General features: G+C 46.3%; 1 long non-coding RNA gene across 2 annotated transcripts; it reads left to right on the forward strand.

Moving 5' to 3' along the window:
• Nucleotides 1-10,155: 10,155 nt before the first annotated feature.
• LOC112544897 (uncharacterized) lies at nucleotides 10,156-12,465 on the forward strand. 2 transcript variants are annotated; one of them, XR_003088259.2, is made up of 3 exons: nucleotides 10,156-10,658; nucleotides 11,302-11,402; nucleotides 12,241-12,465. It is a non-coding gene; the product is annotated as an uncharacterized LOC112544897 (long non-coding RNA). The 2 variants fall into 2 exon arrangements; XR_012903378.1 differs by having other exon boundaries at nucleotides 10,156-10,591.
• The last annotated feature ends 4,309 nt before the right edge of the window (nucleotides 12,466-16,774 follow it).

The raw sequence follows: 16,774 nt of genomic DNA on the forward strand, positions 1-16,774 counted from the left end.
AGTCACCCTTATCCAAAACCTATTGAAGTCAATAGTGAGGCTCCCATTAACTTGAATGTACTTTGGAACCTACCGATATCATGGGCCATTTTCCCAATCCATCCAGAATATATCATTTCACTTGCAGAAATTTGAATGGCAATTATACCTGTTTGTGTCCAAGAAAAGGTGCAAGTTATATCTACTTTGTGAACATAGATTGTATCCCTTTTATTTTTTCTTAAAACAATATTTATTATACAAGACCCAACAAACTTAACTAAAAACTAAATAAAAAATGATGCGGTGTATACTGGGTGTTATGGAGCAGTTACTCACTAAAGAAACACACGTATTTTATTGTAAATAAGTCCGGATCCCTGGCATAGAACTCTTTCTGGCTATACTTTGGGACTGGAATATTACAGAATGTACATGTGGAAAATATAACCGCCTCCATTTCCTGCATTGGGGAAAATGTTACACTCCTGTGCAATTATTATTCCTGTTATTAAATATGTAGAATAATAGCTGGGAATATAGTGAATAATGGGCACAGGGAGGAGTCGTTAGTTAAAGTCCACCCTGTGCTTTGAAGGAGGACAGTGCCACAGGGGAGGCTATTGTTATTTACTGGGCACTGAACTTCCTAAAAAAGCTGTATACAAACAGTAATGAGAGGGAATTGTTGAGATATGCCCTGTGCCATGGTATGTAGATAGGGGGCTGCTTGCCTGGGAGACTGCCAAGCAGCGGTGGTTTCAGGCAGAGGAGTTTTCTCCTTTCCCAGAGTTTGGATTTGCTGTAACTCTCGTGGCAATGAAGTTCGGAGACACCCACCCACAGTGGGGATGTCAGGCAGCCCAGGCTCAGGTCAGGCCAAGTCAGGAGGAGCCAGACCGCAGACTCGCCTGGCACGGGAGACAAGAGATCGCATAGCTATACATAGTAACAGGGAAGCTGCAGCGCTGAGTCTGTTTACAGCAACAAACAGAGCCTCGGGCGCAGTCTCCAAGCAGGGAACGTCACAAGATCCAGGCTGGGATGATCCTGCTGGCAGCAGCTCCTGCTGCCTGAGCTCATGGGCTAAATGCAGCGCTTGATGCTGCTGCGCGGTCACCTCCATTCTTAGAGATCTGGGCCACGGGGGCGGAGGAACCGGGCCAGCGGCTATGTCAGATCACCAATACTGGCGGTCGCCCCCCCTCCCCCGGGGCGGCGCGGGGAGCCTCTCTGATCTCTTCTGCAACTCCTGCCCCAGGATAGTCTTGCTCTCTCCCTGCCCTGGGACTGGGCTGCCCCAGCTACAGGGTAGCCAGAAACTTGCTGCGATTCTGGATTACTACCCCAGTTGTGCTGGTAGATGTTCTGGCTTCTTTCAGGCAGATTTCGGAGCTGGAAATCTTAGTCTTAGTTCCATCTAGTGTAGAGAGCTATGGCATGGGCAGAACTGTGCCTAGCAAAGTGAGGCTGAACATAGTTGCAGACTGAGTTCTGCGGGGCAAGGAGCTTGATCTTCATTCCTGTCGTATAACAGCTGTAGAAAAAACATCAGGGCAGTGAAAAATCAAACCCAGTGCTCATTAGCACAAAATTGAGCAACCAGTGTAAATATTTGTTGGGTCCTTCCTCTCTTGGGCTCCCAGCCTGACTCCCCATCTATTGTCAAAGAGAATTCTACTCTGTTCTGCTGCTTATAATATCAGAGCAGTCCCCATGATGTCGAATGCCGCCAATGTGAAGACTTTGAAACCCAAGTTAAGCTTCTGTATATTTAGAGGAGTCTTTCTTTCAGCCCTACTGCTTTTTGATATGTATGCTTCCTGTAAAGTGCCCAATACCTGGTGCACACTAGACAAAACAAACCATCAAAGAAGGGTGACAAAATATTTGTTGACAAGACATGTATTTGGTGCCTGCAGAGGGAAGCTGGTTTGTTCTTCTCATCTCCAACAGTTACTGTGTATACTCTGTTTGTATCAATGGAAAGTACACAGATGCTGCACACATCTACTATGAAGACAGGGAAACAGGGAAACTGAAAACACATGACGTGGGTTTGTTGTTTCCTTCTAGCATGGTGCACATACATTTATACCGCAGCACGTGAGACAAAGGAGGAAGGCAACACCATTCAGCAAGCACCACCATGGTGATAAAATACAGTCACAGCATAAAAATACTGTGTACATGGCTGAGGCTGAGCTTACTGTCTGTTCTTTCAGCTATGCCAACTTCAGTACACTGCGGCACAATCTGTATTAGTATAGCAGGCCCTAGAGACTCCACAAATAAGATGGGGCTACCACTGTGCTAGGTGCTGTATATACATATAGAAGGAATCAGTCCCTGCCCTAAAGAGCTACACTGAAAATTAATGTAGTATCTGAGTGGTAGTCCAGTGCCTTGTCCTCTGGCTCATGCTACCTTTTTGCATAGCTGAGACAACAAACAGTTCTGTGCCATCTCTGTGGATGGGGCAACATAGTACTAGGTCTGTTCATGTGCCCGTGCCATTTTTAGCTCGCTTGGCCATAATTTATGTCTACATTTATACAGGATAAAAGTCCAGAGGGGAAAAAAGGACATGGCAGCCTGAACAGTGCACATCTAAAAAGAAGGGCAAAGGGAGGGAGGAGATGAGCTGTTCCAAGGGTTTGGAAAGGAGGATAAAACCAGATCCTACTTTAAACTGCTGCAGCTGAATCCCATCTCCTCAGATTAGGAAGTGCAGCATTTAGCCTGGGACTTTTATTGTTTCGACTGTTTATAATCCTTTTCTTATTTTTATTTCATATATGACTTTGCTAAGTCCTTAAAAGCCACAGTAGAAAAGCACCTGAGGTATGTAGCACAATGTAATACACAGTGGAAGTCAGCCTCTGGTGCTGAAGATGGATAAGTGTAGTTTTTGCTGCTTGCCCTAGCATTGTAGTATTCTCCCTGGCATCCGACAGGAACAACTCTGGTGCTAATCCTCTGTCAACTAAAACTAACCACACAGAATGGATCCATGTGTCACTTTCCACATCAATATGATGACACTAATGAGCCTGAAGTTAAACATGAGCTGTTGATTTTGGGGGTGTTCCAGACTGTCCCTGTGTGCCAAGGGGACACTTTGCTTTCTGGAACTTAAAAAAAACCCAACATGACAGATTTAAAATGCTGTGCAGGACTGAAACATGCTGACTGCGAAACAGGTTACTGAATTACTAAGCTCCCTCCCTAACTAATTGGAAGATCCTACAAGTGCTACACATTGTACCAGTGGAAACTTACACTGAAACCTTATCAGGGTTGGGACTATGTCTTTATTTTTTCTTTTAAATGCAGGGCACACCTATGGTTATATCTATATAATAATTAATAATAATAACAGCTTCATGTGAATTGATTCTCTAGGGAGTAAAATACTGCATATGCACACAGCTTGGCATCTCATGGTTAAACATTTAAATGTCACTAATCAATTACCCAACATATACACTGTGTAAACCTCCCTCCCATTTCTACCCTCCCTTTTTGCCTTTGATTATCCTCCCATGTGACATACTGTATCTTAACTAACTTAGAATTTAAATTCCTGGGGCAGGCATCATGGGCCAGATTCTCCATTCTTGTAAAGCTGTGCTTGGCAGAGGAATGCCAGAGAGAAAGTGTAGGGCAGCCAGTAACCTACCCCTTGTATTCTCTGTCCTGCTGTGGGCTTATCTACACTTAGCTACCATGACCCCTGGATGCTGTTCTATAGTTGAGGACCCTGGAATACAGTGTGCTTCACTCATACCTCCTTCTTCCCCTGACATATCCCCTGCCTTGCAGGCTGCAAGGTGATGTAGATATTCAATAACTCTATGCCATTGTCATCTATTTAGCATTTATGCAGTGGGATTTTGCAGGGGTTATTTCTGCTAGATCTCTGGCCTTTTCATGCCACCAGTAGTGGTGCAAGGCATTTGAAGCTGAATGGAGAATTTAGACTCAGATTTTTTTATTTGTCTTTAGCGTGACATGCACACTCATAGTGCTGCAGCTAATAATCATGCATAGTCCTAGGGAACAAGAATCAATCCAGCAGTGAAACAGGCATAAAATAGCCAAAATAAAATGTTCCCAAAATTTATAGAATCAGTGAGTTCCTGAAAGATTAGATGGAGTGATAAAAAGGTGCTCAGGTTCCCCAGTGACAGGCAGCAGTATAAAACTCTAATACAGATAACTTCCTTTTCAGTTAAACAAAGAAATTAAGGAAACTACATCTGTGCCCTTTCCTCTGGAACCAGAAGAGAAGCATAAAACAATATCCTATCGACTCAAATAGTAAAACTCAGCCTTTATTTCAGCTGAGGGTCTCAAAGCCCTTTATGGCATTGGCTGTGAAGTTATGGTACTGAAGTTCTCACTGCATGTGCTTGCCATAGGATCTTCAACACTGTGAGTTTTCTTTAATTCTCTTAATCAAGACATCTTAGAATACCAGTCAAAGCACAGTGCATGCACTTCTATAAGGAAGCCCCATAGCTGCCATGATGTTTTAAGCAGCAGCAGGGTGCTTATGCAATGGAGCCAGACTGCTAGAATAATGCTACATTATATGCACAGACCCTGTACTCTCAGGAAGCCATCCATCTATATTAGATATGAAAGTAGTAACACCCTGTTTTCTTTGTTGCCAAATAGGTGTGTCCCTCTAGCAACAATATGACAAAATGTTCTTAAGCTATATATGTAAGAAATGTTGAAATCAAGAAGAGGCGGAAGCTCAGTTTGGTTGAGAGGATCTTTCTGCAAAAGTTCAACAAATTGGCAGAAGCCAAAGAAAGGGATAGGGTGTCAAAGACTATTTGGTCCATGAACAAATAAATCCTGAATGCTGAGACTACAAAGTGCCCTGGAGAACTGCTCCAGAGGAGAATCATTGTCTTTTCAGGGGCACAAAGGGCCACAGAACTGAAGATCTCATGGGAAAAAAATCCAATACTTTTCCTCTTACTAGGGAAACAACCTGACTACAGGCAGTCCCCGGGTTACATGGATCCAACTTACATCAGATCCCTACTTACAAACGGGGTGAGGCAACCCCACACTAGCTGCTTCCCCCCAGCAGACCAGGGAGATGCGAAGCTAGCGCCCCCCTCCCAGCAGACCAGGGAGATGTGGAGCAGCTTTTCTCAGCAGACACCTCAGCTTGAGAATAAAGGACTGAGGGAAGTGAGGTGTGGGAGAATAAACCTGAGCTCTGGAGAAATGTTTGGCTAGAGTTTCCCCTACAATATGTACCAGTTCCGACTTACATACAAATTCAACTTAAGAACAAACCTACAGTCCCTATCTTGTACATAACCCGGGGACTACCTGTATATTTGAACAAACCCCAAACCCTTTCCTCACCTCCTTTTTATGCAGTATTATATTTAGATACCAAGTTACTGAACAGGCTGCATAGAAGGAAGATTTTAGACAAAACACTTCCTTTTTAAACTCTGTCAGCATTCATCCTACATGCCAGTGACCAAGCCATAAGAACTCTCAGAGATTCAATTTCACTTATTCCAGGCTACAGCATGAAACCTCAGTGTGGATTACACATACTTGTTGGTGCTAAAACAAAATGGAGAGATTTGATGTTTGCTGCTTGTTCCAGATAAACTGCAGACCACACTGGACAGCAAGACTGAATATTACACAGACACAGAGAAAGTTGTCAGCTGCATGAAAAGATGCTGCCACTGCAGAAATAATGGTCTCAGCAAAGAAGCAAGAGAATATAGGATGAGACAGAGCCACAGCTTGAGTGAATGTCCCTCCCTTAGAAACAAACAGTGGAAAATCACCCTGAGGAAACTGAAATTTGTTAACAAGTATTTATGAACTGAAATAAATATTTTATTTTATATAACTTTTAAAAATAGTTTATGGTTACTCAAAATATAAAGAAATATATTTACATAAAAGACACTGTGTGATGCAGCCATCCCACTCCTTTTGCTTTGGTAATAACGGGAGAATGCAAGTTGCCAACCCTAGCACTTTTGTTGGGAGTGAGGTCTTTTGTTTTGCCTCATCCAAAACTAGCCCTTCAGCAATATCAACATTTAGGGGGAAAAAAACCATTTACTGATACAAAGGGGCAAGTGTAACACAACCAACCTAACCCTAAATTGTGATTACTGACCATCCCCAACCTTAAACTGATGTAGTTGATGCACTTATTCGCCCAATGAAACATGTACATTTTGATAGTCAAATGACCAAACAGCTGCTCCCAATCCAGCTCTACAGTGCAAAGAATGTGCTCACACAGGAAATATTCCAGAAATATTAGTACAGCATCTCTGATTGCAAACCCTAAAGTAGGAGAGTCTCAAAGCTGTCAGTTCCAGGACACATTACTTCAAACTACCTACTGCACCAAACTCTCCCATCCAATACAATGACAAAAACAAGCAGAACTGTGGGCTTGCTCCACTATAAGGAATTATCCAAAGTACAAACTTTTTAGACTGCACCAGATCTATCCCCGGGCTTTTCTGACACAAAAGACAAATTTCTTTTGTATTCCTGATGCCCAAACTATACCCAGATCTATGTGTTCAGTGATCTAAGAATCCACTCAGCTTTGCAGTTCGTATAGCAAAGAATTAAAATGTGTGACAAAAGGAAGAAAATCCTATTGTAAGAAGCCTGGGTGGTGCCAGGACAGGGACAAGAGAGCCTTTATCTCGTCTGCTTCATCATTTCCAAGCCAGTCTCTTGTTGGGTAGACAAAATGGTGGGGCTAGTTGTTAGGGATTTAAATTCTTTACTATTTCATGGCTACTTGGTAATACATCTTAATGTTAAATGGTTGGGTATCTGACTCCTGCTTCTAGCTGGTGGCTGTTTATCTCACAAGCTCCTCCTCTACTGACACTAACTTGGCCCCCTTTTTGGAAAGTCTCAACAGAGGGCCAAGCACTGAATGGGGCTGGGCCTTAGAGGCTGAATTTTTCTCTCCCTTTGGAGGCAGCTCCCCCAGGGCCAGAGCAAAGCACAGTGGTAGGGCAATGTGTAGGACAGTTTGTCTTTTCAGCGCTTCCAGTGGCCAGCCAGCTGAGCAGCCAGTGCTCTAGATTCTTGTTGCAAGTGACAGATTTTTGGCTGGGCAGGATCCCCCTCTTGCAATGACGACATAATATCCAGGGCTCCATCTAGTGAATGTGAGCACTAGTGAATTTGAGTTATCTGCCCCCACTTGCCCACATTCTGAGGCTGAACAACTAATCTGAACTACTGCAGGCAAAGTTCTCTGTCCTTTCCTGAGCTACCCCAAGCCATTTTCACAGGAGGGGAGGAGAGAGTTGAAAAGCCCAGTTGATCAGGAAGGCTCTGCTTTCTCTTCCCATGTGAGTAATGGGGTTAGGACAGTTCCTCTTCTCTTCCCCCTCCCTGCAGAAAGACTGGGAAGGGGCAGAGGAGGCTAAAAAACCCCTGGTTGGGCCTCCCCTCCAGGCTGGAAGAAAGTGAGGAGGGTTGAAAGTAACTTAAATTTCTCACAAGTACTGTCCTATCACAACCTGCCCCCTCTTGGAGGGGCCTTAGGGCAGAGGATGGGAGGGTTGTGATACCAGCCTGCAGCAGGAGCACAGCTGGGAGAGCACACTGCAAGCTATGGCACCTGTCAGCTGGGTCTCAGTGGAGTGCCCCATCCAGCTCTTGATGGAGTACAGCCAGCTCTTGCTTTCACCTTTGGAGGAGATTCCCCACTGCAGTCTTTCCCTATGGATTCCCAAAAATTTAATGTCATCATGATTCCCTTCTTGACTGTCCAATTACTTTATTTTTTTTCTTATCTTTTAAAGCGGCTGTCCCATTGCGGGCGTGCTCCCAGGCTTTGCTCCCCATCTCCCTGGTCTGCTGGTCGGGAGACGGGGAGCAAAGCCGCGGAGCACGCCCGCAGGGGGACAGCTCAAGCGCGCCTGGGCTGTCCCGCTGCAGGCGTGCTCCAAGGCTTTGCTCCCTGTCTCCCTGCAGACCAGGGAGACGGGGAGCAGCGTTTCTCGCCCCAGAGGACGGGGGCGGCGGACCGCGGCGCATCTGGGCGTCCCACTGCTCCCGTCCTCCGGGGCGAGAAAAGCCCCGTTCGTAACTGCGGATCCAACATATGTCGGATCCGCGTAACTCGGGGACTGCCTGTATTGTGTTGCAAAAGGGTTGAAGTGCGACTTTGTTGCTTAAGGTGAGGTGGGCTCTCAGGCCTAACTCAATTAGTGCTGGGAACAATGGACATTTATCAAGAAAGCAATTTGTGATGTCTGGCCTGGTGGAGATCTGAGCATTTGCAAAGATAAATGAGCCCCAGAAAAGCTCTCCAAAGAAGGGTGGCCACTGGCTTAAGAGACAACAGCCTATGCCTGTAAAATCAGATGAAATTGCACAAGTTGTTATCCATTAGTTGGAGGGACTCTGACAGCAAGGGAGTCTCATGAAAGGTGGATTCCAGATTTCTGAACTGGACAAGCAAGTAAGACTTAACCATTGGATGAAAAATACCATATTAATTGGCTAATAAGTATAAGCGCTATATTGCATTTTTATGCTTTTCTTTTACCTATAACCTTGTTCTCAAATCCTGTTACTTGCTTTTATTTGAATCTCAGTCTTAAACTCAGTTAAATAAACTTCACTTTGGTTTTACCATAAGTGACTTTTGCTCAGGAGAGACTTGAACTGAGGTGAAATCAGTGAACTGAGGCATGCTACTCCCATGGAGACAGCAAAACAGTCTATAGTGCAGGATCCAGAAGTTAAAAGAGTGGGCACTCAAATCTAACAAAGTTAGGTGTGAACTGCTAGCTTGTCAGAACAACGCAGGGCTCACAGAGCCCAGAGCAATCTGGGTTGCCAGCAGCTGACAGTGGGGATCATTTGTCCTGCGAAGCTCCCTGTACAGCAAGCAGTGGTACTGATTCACCCCAGACACCTCAAGCAACCCCCCAAAGTGTCTCACCTATCCTCCTAAATTGTTTGTTTGCTCTGATGATTTTCAGTAAATGGGGATTCAGCCATTCCTTTCATCAGAAAAATCCTGCTTCTACCAGATGTCCCACAGTCAATGCTGTGGAGTGACAAACCCAGCACAGGACTTGATGCATTAAATTCGATTATCCATTCTGTCTGATGCAGGTTGGGAGTAGAAGCAGAGGGATATGAACTGGAGATTGGAATAAAAAGATAGGAGCTAATTGGAAGACAAGTCAAGAGAGAAGAGGGTTCTTACCAAGTGGATGGCAAAACCAACTTCCTGTTTGCATTGTCTAAATATACATCCCCTGCCTGCTGACTGCTTCCTGGGGTAGGAACTACCATAGTAGGATTCACACATGTGTTGTTCTCTGGCTCTCCCATGTGCTGGATGTTCCAACTTTAATTTCAGATGAAGGACAATTTAATATAAAAATCCAGGCCAAGTCTTATGCATGATGTGCCAAGTTAAACCTGTTCTGCCACTCCGCCCTCTAGCTGAGAGCTAACCCAGTGGCAGAGATGCCAGCCTCTTCCTTCCCACCTTTGTGGGCTGCCTTTCAGGCTTAATTAAACACAAGTCAGTGTCCATCCCTAGCCCCAGCTGTAGAAAGGGGAACCTACATATTTCCAGAGTGGGAGACACACAAGCAGGAATCACAACCCCTAAAACTTGACCTGCCCCATATGTTGTTAATCCTCTGGACTGGGGTACTATATATGCATGCCTCCTGCTAGAAACAAACATGATTATTTTTACATGAGGGGTAAAGGAAATAATGAAAAGCTGCTTCTGCGAGGAAGTGTGGGCTGAATCAGAAAAAAAAGGGATGTGTATGAATGGAGCCAAGTTAGGAGAAGGCAGCTTGGAGAAAGAGAATAGCCTTTGCTGCACTAGATAGCTCCACTGCCAACTGTTTTTGAGAAAAATGGTATTGCTTCCTTGCTAGGAAATGATCATGTGCATGGCCACACACGAACCTACTGGTCATTTGCACAGACACACATGGCATAAGCGCAGGAGCATTTACATGCATGCACGCATGTTGTGCAACACACTCCATGCACCAGCATGCACACAGGTACATGACCAACCCCACTCAACATGCAGGCACGCATGAGCACAACTCTCTCCCCCCCCCCCACACACACACGCAGGTGCATGGCCAACAACGCTCAATGTACAGGCACATATAGGTGCACATCATGAACAGGAGACCGCGAGGTCGAATCCTGATGGAGTTCAGGGTTGGGGGGCTGTTTCATTCTTTGCTCCTAGCAGAGGAAAGGCCGATCCAGGGCGAGGGCCCGGACACTTGGAGGGCCCGGAGCAAACCCCACAACACCCGCCCAATCTGCTACGGACCCCCGCATTTCCAAGAGAGAGGGCCCCGCGCGGGCTTGCCCCCCCCGGCCAATCCTCGCGCTGTTGCTGGGCCAAGCCGGCCGCCTGACGTTGCCCTGGAGACGACGGAACGTTGAAAACATACAAAGATGTTGACGTGAGTGCGTAGTTCCCATGTCAACGGCCGGGAGACGTCATCATCCTTTCCCTCCTCCCTCAGCGCTCGCGGGCGACGCAGACGCGGCGTCGCGGGGAGGGGAGGTGATAGGGCCCAGTCCTTATGGGAACAGGAGGGGTGGAGCCTAGTTACCATAGCAGCTAGTGGAGGGTAGGGCCTAGTCACTATGACAACGGGAGCGGCTGTTGTTTGTTTGTTTGTAGTTGTGATTAGACGGGTGCGGAATGGCGGGTGTGTCTGTTCCGTAACTGCGGGCTCTGTCTGGGGCGTGCTGGGCAATTCCTGGGCCCGTCTATCTCCTGATCTCGTGTCAGCTCTCTCCTGCGCCCCACCCGGACCTCCCTCCCGCAGGGTTGGGAGAGCCCAGGCCGCACCCTCGCAAAGCCAAGGGAGACCCGCGGCTCCCGGGCTCTGCCAGAACAGGGCCTCCCGACCCTACCGTGTCTGAAAAGACCCATGTTCTGGAAGAAGTAACTTAAAACTTACAGAGCTCTCTGGACTTTTTCTTCAGAAAGAAGCAAAAAGGCCCATTTCTCTCCTGGCTTTAAGTCCTTTGAGAGGGCCTGGCCCTTGCAAAAAGGCTGGGGCAGACATTGGCCCCTGTGATAACCATGATTGTCCCCTCCTCAGCCTTTGAGGTTGCTAGCTGTGGGAGAGGTGGCTAGCTATGATCCTCAGCTACCATAGCTGTTCCTGCACAGCTTTTGTCCATCCTCCTCCAACGCATATGCTTCCTGTTTGCAGGGTTATGTGTACTGGGGCTAAGGGTGTTTATTTTTTCTTCTCACATCAGGTTCTTGCTGTGCGATGTTCAGTAGAGAAATCCCTTTTATGTGACACACACAAAGCAGGGAGATTTCCCAGTCTGATAAAGCTGGGGAGACCCACCTACAGGTAATTCCTGATATGATGCCCTCACATGGGTGGGTCACACAAGCCAGGAGGTTTCCTAAAAATGAAAATACTGGCATGACAAGCTGTGCACGTACAGCTGCTAGATGAGAAAGGACAAAACATAGAGTCTCTGTCTAGAGGCACATATGGTACATCAGGTGCCTACAGGGTGGGAATACCCAGCACCTCAACCTGTTGAGGCTGGCAAACTGAAAGTCAGGTTCTTTCCCACCCCTACGCTGTTGTCATCATTAGGTGTTTTATGTCAGCACTGTTTGACTTGGCAGACAAAGGGTAGCAGGCTCAACCCACTGGTTTTTGAGGGATGATTTCTGCACCACAACCATGAACAGTGCTTACGTCTGGGGATACCCTCATCCCAGAGCCCGAGGCAGGCAAAGGGTGTGGTGGGAATTACCATTTACTTTTCATGGACAAGCCACAAGCTGTCTGGCTGTGTCTAGACTGGCCAGTTTTTCCAGAAAATCAGCCACTTTTCCAGAAAAACTTGCCAGCTGTCTACAATGGCCGCTTGAATTTCTGCAAAAGCACTGACTTCCTACTGTAAGAAATCAGTGCTTCTTGCGGAAATACTATTCTGCTTCTGTTCAGGCAAAAGTCCCTTTTGCGCAAAGCTTTTGCGCAAAAGGGCCAGTGTACACAGCTCAGATTTGTTTTCCGCAAAAAAGCCCCAATCGCGAAAATGGCGATCGGGGCTTTTTTGCAGAAAAGCGCGTCTAGATTGGCCACAGACGCTTTTCCGCAAAAGGTGCTTTTTTCGATTAAAAGCATTTCCGGAAAATCATGCCAATCTAGACGCAGCCTCTGTGTTTCCTAGGTAATGAATGTGTGCCAGAAAGCATCCAGCAACTACCTGTATACTTGAGGGATAGTAACATGTGAGAAGGTGTAAAGTCAGAGAGGAAGATGCTGAGAGGAGGCTATATTCCCTGAAGCAGGAATCACACTCTGACACTGACCAGCTGAAATACAGAGATGTTTGAAGTCCTCTTTCAGAAGTGTGATGAAGGCAAAGATAGTTTCCTCTTCACCCCCCAGTGTCCTCAAGGTCATGGCTTTTCCTATTACTTTGCTGATAAGTCTTCTTAAATTCAGTCTCATCTGCATTTACAGCATCAAATCCATATCAGAAGAGGATGAGGAGGGAGTTGTGGAATGTATTTCCTTAATAGAAGGGGGGACATTTCATCCCATATATAAGGGAATACTTTTCTCTTAGGCTGCATCTAGACTGGCATGATTTTCTGCAAGTGCTTTTAACGGAAAAGTTTTCAGTTAAAAGCATTTGTGGAAAAGAGCGTCTAGATTGGCACGGACGCTTTTCTGCAAAAAGTGCTTTTGCGGAAAAGCGTCCGTGCCAGACACGCTTTTCTGCAAAAAAGCCCCGATCGCCATTTTCGCGATCGGGGCTTTTTTGCGCAAAACAAATCTGAGCTGTCTACATTGGCCCTCTTGCACAAAAGCTTTGCGCAAAAGGACTTTTGCCCGAACGGGAGCAGCATAGTATTTCCGCAAGAAGCACTGATTTCAGACAGTAGGAAGTCAGTGTTCTTGCGGAAATTCAAGCGGCCAGTGTAGACAGCTGGCAAGTTTTTCCACAAAAGCAGCTGCTTTTGCGGAAAAACTTGCCAGTCTAGACGCAGCCTTAGGGCTTGGGGATAGGCTGCCTCCAGAGTGTCAGAACCATGTTGGAGTTGGGGAGGTAAACACAGTCTTCTTTAGCTGAGGCTTATGTCTATCTGGCATGGGTCCTGCCCTATGAGCTGTTGGCAGTTTTTGCCCTCTGAAGTAATGGGAGATGACTGAGGAATAGCCTGTGAGATGGACCTGCTCCTTCTCATCTTATAAATCTTAGTGAGGGATCTAAGTTCCACTGATGGGACTGTCCTTTCCTTTCAGCATTTCTCACTGAAGTGATAACCAACACAATGGTGTGAATCTTGCCATTTATCCTCAGACTCTCCCTTTTTCAAAGCGGGTTGTGGACAAGAAGGCCATCCTGGCAAAACAGTTTGCTACTGTTGGCCTTGAGGCAATAATCCTGTTGACAGACACCGGTAAGGGTGGGAGTTGAGTTTGTGTGGCTCTGCACTTTTCTCCCTCAGGGATCCATGAAAGTGATGTTGAATATTTGTTTATTTTCCCCAAATATTCCACAGGGTTCTGTCATGTTTCCCTTCTAATTGATGTATATTGGGTAGCTGGGCATTGTGCTGAAAGACGGCTAGGGGTTCAGTAGCATCACTGTGAGTATGTCTACACTCGAACTTGAGTGACAAAACTTTTGTCATTCACAGATGTTTAATCCTCCCTCCCACTCATGAATGACAAAGTTTTGCTATGGTTAACTCTGCTTTTTTGGCAGGAATGCTCTCCTGTCAAAAAAGCAAAGCCTGCTCGTTGGGGATGGAAGTATTTTGTCGGCAAAAGCACTGATAAACAGAATGTCTGTCTGAGATTGGAATGTGGATCAGAATAAGATGGCTGGTGCTTGGTCCATATAATCTATGCTACTGGTTGGTTTAGGAGTGATGTCTGCTTAGCCTCAAGATACAAATGGTTTTATTTTTCCAAATTAAGTCATTTGTCCAAATCCGCACAAAGACTGTTCAAAAGTCTGAAGATTAATTGTTTTTATCTGCAAAAGGTCAATCTTTTCCTCTGACAGGGTTAAAGGGTGAACTGAAGTCAGTCAGATTTGACTGAGTAGGAATGAGTTGGGGGTATAAAGAGACACTGGGGGCAAGACACTGTTTCCAGGGATGAAATAATTATTGCTAGGGAGTTTAGAGAACAGAAAGTACAGGGTATTCAGAGAAGCAGGAAGTGAGAGAAAGACTCTGAGAATGCACGTGCCCAGAAGAGGCTTCATTTGCTTTTCTTGGAGCTGGACCACAATCTGTTCCTTCTCTTACAGAAGGGGTGTATCTTGTTCTGCACCTAGGAACGCAAGTGCTATATATGGCTGTCACGAATGGGAGCTGCAAAGGAGAGCTTAACTTACCTGGAGAGTGAGGAAAGGGTTAAGCTAACCTTAAGCTATTCTGCACCTGAGGGAGGGGGCTTTGGGCATTGAGCCAATGTAATGCAGCTAAAGAATTTCAAACCGGGGGAAGCAGTCTCCTTTGTTAGAGAGAGACGGGAATCTTCTTCAGGCACAAAGGGAAGAAATTAACTTCCCTCAAACAGATCCCCTGGCTTCATCAGAATGTGTGAGTAGGAAAAAGTTTAGGTTGTCCGTCAGATTTATTGTTTTCCTTATTCGGGGTTTGGAAATTATGTCTGAGATGGTTAATTGTCTTTTTTTCTTTCTCTTGTAATCAAGAATTAATCCTAGGGAGAATCCTTGAGTTTTGTTTCAATTCATGGCTTTTTAACACCAAGTCATTTACTATGCTTGCAACGATAGTCTTGTTTTAATAATAAAAGCGTTTCCTTTTTTTTTGTTCTGTTAACTAGTATTGGTTGATCTTTTGTGTCCTTAAACTTAAGGGCTTGGCTGCAGACACATTATTGGAGAGAGAGCACAGGTTCATTGTTCTCTGCCTGAGTGTTCTTGTTTGTTTTCCAACTCCTTGGGGAAAGGAGGTTAGGGGTTTTGCCCTCAGGGAAGAGATTCCAAGTGATTTCTTTCCTGGAAAAAAGGGTACACTTGGTGGTGGTAGTGCTACTGGATTTCAGGAGAAACTGAAATCAGGAAAACATTTTTTTGGCTCTGAGAACTGCAGAGATGGGATTTGACAAAGTTTTTATTTTCCTAGCCAGACCCCATTACCTACACTCGAAGTGCTAGGTTGGGGATTTCAGCTGTGACAGTGGCTAATGAAGGTCAGGAGGTAGAAGAAGGATGAAGGGGAGTATAATTGTGTTTGTGTGTGGTGGGGGAAGAAGATGATCTGAGCAGCCTGGGAAAGAGATGTGAGTCTTCTAGGGAGCTATGCAGGAGGAAGCAACAGTGATGAAGCAGCAGAATCAGAGAACAGGGCTGAGCTAGAGCTCAAGGAAGATTTGGCGAGGAGAAAGGGAGCTCAGAAATGAGAGAAGAGAAACACATGACTTAGAGCTTTGCTTCTGTCAAGGAGGAGGCTACTCATCCTGGGGTTGGAAACAAGTGCTGGAGTATTTGAGATGAGAGGTGGCATCAGGGTAGGAGCAGAGCTGGACTTAATGGGGGGAAAGAAGGAAGAGTAGGGGTCATTATCAAAGGGCCCCCAAGGGGAATGTGCCCTCTTGTTTAACAACCATCACCTCCAGCCAGGAGCCGGCAGATTAGAAGCTAATGGGAGCCACCTGGCCCACTCAGGCCCCTGTCCCTTCATGTCTTGGGAGCCAGGGCAATGGCTGGCTGCCCAACAACCCTTCTTACCCTGTTCCCTGAGGTGAACTACCTCTACACAGCTGGACACTTCCCAAGCAGGCTGGTGGCACAGCTCTGAGCTCTGCCCCCAACATGCTCTTGCCTCTCCGTGGGAGGAGACCATTACCCTGGAGCTGGCTCCTGACTGCAGAGCTTGGCTGCCATGAGATGCTCCCCGAGGTGCTCACTCACTGCTGCCCTGGAGCTCCTGGCTGTGCAGAGGCAGTCTAGCCCAGAGAGGAGGACAGGGATGGCCACTGGGCAGGCAGCCAACCAATGCTCTGGCTTCCACAGTGGGGAGAGCCAGTGGCCTGAGTGAGCTGGGTGGCTCCTGCCCATTTCTAATCTGCCAGCTCCTGGCAGTAGGTGAATGTGTTGAAACAGCAGGACATGTCCCAGCAGGCTGCACAGTTTGAAAACCTCTGTGCTAAATGGAAGGCAGAAATCTGAGGGAACATGTGACCTCACATGACCCCACCATGTCACTTCTGCCCCTTGGGGCATATGACTCTGCAGCTCTCCCATCACCTCTGGGGGCCACATGACTCCACCTGGCCCCCATTGTCTCTGTCCCTCTAAATATAGAAGTTAAACTACATCTATGCTGACTGGATGTATTGTGGGCTTCCAGCTTAGGAAAAAATCATGCTGTCTTGCTTCCATCTCTTTTGCTCTTCCTTCCTTCTCCTTACTCTGGTCCTCTTCTTCCTTTCCCCAGTCTCTGATCTGCTGTCATCACTTTTCCCTTCATCTCCCCTTCCTGCTCATCTCATCTCATTTCTTCTTTCCCCACCTGCCATTTCTTCTTATAGAATTTTGGTTTCCGGTGTTCCTACTTTGATGTATCATAAAGGGATTATAAGCTAAGTGTCTTCTTTCTTCAACATTTCCCTTTGAGTTGTAGGCAAAGCTTTGGGGCCCCCCATGGCTGCTGCCTCAACCATCCTATGGATGGACCATGGTGGGGGATTACCTGAGGGCAGACCTGGTGTGG

This window comes from Pelodiscus sinensis, chromosome 4 (assembly GCF_049634645.1).
Source record: "Pelodiscus sinensis isolate JC-2024 chromosome 4, ASM4963464v1, whole genome shotgun sequence".
Lineage (NCBI taxonomy): Eukaryota > Metazoa > Chordata > Testudines > Trionychidae > Pelodiscus > Pelodiscus sinensis.